At 41.7% G+C, this 1,911-nt stretch overlaps 1 pseudogene; it reads left to right on the forward strand.

The window, feature by feature from the left end:
- The first annotated feature begins 1,344 nt into the window (after positions 1 to 1,344).
- LOC118614150 lies at positions 1,345 to 1,463 on the forward strand (annotated as a pseudogene).
- Positions 1,464 to 1,911: the final 448 nt, after the last annotated feature.

Consider the following 1,911-nt stretch of genomic DNA (forward strand, 5'->3'; position numbering starts at 1 on the left):
CCATAACTGAAAGACAAAGAAAAAAAATTGGAATAAATAAAACCAGTACAGAATATCTAAGAAATGTGGGAGAAAATATAATATATTGGTTTCTGCCCCAATTCCTAGCACAGAGCTCCGAAAACACTTGTAATTGCTTAAGGGATAAGACTATCAGGCGCATCTTTTTCCTAATACTTGGTCTTTGACCTCTAGTCATTGTCACGGTGCTCCTAAATCCCTTGGAATTCCTGGGTGATAGGAATACCTTTGTTCTAATAAGGTCACTCTTGGTGGGCTACTGGTTAGTTTCAGGATGGGAGCTGGTCGGAGAAAGTATGAAGCCATAATTGGAAGCCTGTAACTTTCCACTCCACCCCACCCAACCCCATCTTCTGTGAAAGAAAGAGGGTCTGGGACTGAGTTAATGACTGGCCATGCCTACATGATGAAACCTCCATAAAAATCACAAAGTACAAGGTTCAGAGAGCTTTCAGGTGAACATATCCATGTGCCAGAAAGGTGGTACACCCAGCTCCATGAAGACAGAAGTTCCTGCACTTAGGACTCCAAGACCTCACCCAGGTATCTCTTTATCTACTGTTGATTTGTATTCTTTCTCATATCTTTTATTATACAGCAAACACATACGTAAGTGATTCCCTGAATTTGGTGAGCTGTTCTAGCAAATAATAGAACCAGAGGAAGGAGGTCTTGGGAACCTCCAATTTAGAGTTGGCTGGTCAGAAGAAAAGGTGACAACCTGAGACTTAATATCTGAGATGAGAAGGGTAGTCTTTTGGTACCAAGCTCTTAACCTGTGAGGTCTACATTAATTCCACTTCATGACAGAATTGAAATTAATTGGAGCACATCAGCTGGTGCTGCAGATAATTGCTTAGTGTGGGGGTGGGGCGGGGAACCCCCTACCCCCGCCACACACACATATCTGGTGTCAGAAGTGGAGTAAAGTGTGGTAGTAGTATGAAGGTAAAGAAAAACCAGAGAGCATTTTGTACTACAGAACTATTGAAGGTGTAATATACGTGTAATTAGAATGCCAACAGGAAAAGACAAAAATGGAAGGAAGGAAGGAAGGAAGGAAGGAAGGAAGGAAGGAAGGAAGGAAGGAAAGAAGGAAAGAAGGAAAAGGGAGGGAGGGAGGAGAAAGGAAGGGCGGAGGGAGAGGAAGGGAAAAGAAAGGAAAAGAAGACAGGACTGAGAATTTCCCCAAAATAATATCAAACACAAAACCACAGATCTAGGAAGCTCAGATAACACTAGCAGGATAAATGCAATAAACAAAACTAAGAGAAAAACCTATGCTTAGGCCTACTATATACAAACTGTAGAAAATCAAAGATAGTCTACAGCCATGCCACCCTAAACAAGCCCAATCCTGTCTGATCTCGGAAGCTAAACAGGGTTGGGCCTGGTTAGGACTAGGATGAGAGACCACCTAGGAAGACCAGGTACTGTAGGTGTAAAAAATAAAAAGGGATTGTAAGCTGACAAGGTCCTTGCAATCTGTGAGGTCAACCAAGGGTTGCCTCGCCTAAAAAAAAAAATAAATAAAATAAAAGATAAATAAAAAATCTTGAAAGAAGCCAGAGAAAAACCACCAAAGAAACAAAGATAAGAATTATACCCAACTTCTTCTCTGAAACCATACAAGCAAGAAAACAATGGAGACTGACGTCAGCAAAATGGCCAAATGAGACGCTTTTCACTCATATGCTACCAACAGTTTGGTATCCATCTATAGAAAAAAATGTTTTTGTGGGAGCTATGGAATCCAGCACTATACACCAAGGAACAAGGGAGCAGCCTTGGCCACCCGTGTATTGGATAATAGGCATACAGACTTTGTCCACATATCCTGTTGTGGCCTGTAAACCAGCTCTAATCCCTCTTGACTATGGTCTGGAAGTC

Source organism: Rousettus aegyptiacus, unplaced genomic scaffold, assembly GCF_014176215.1.
Source record: "Rousettus aegyptiacus isolate mRouAeg1 unplaced genomic scaffold, mRouAeg1.p scaffold_m13_p_2, whole genome shotgun sequence".
Classification (NCBI taxonomy): Eukaryota; Metazoa; Chordata; class Mammalia; order Chiroptera; family Pteropodidae; genus Rousettus; species Rousettus aegyptiacus.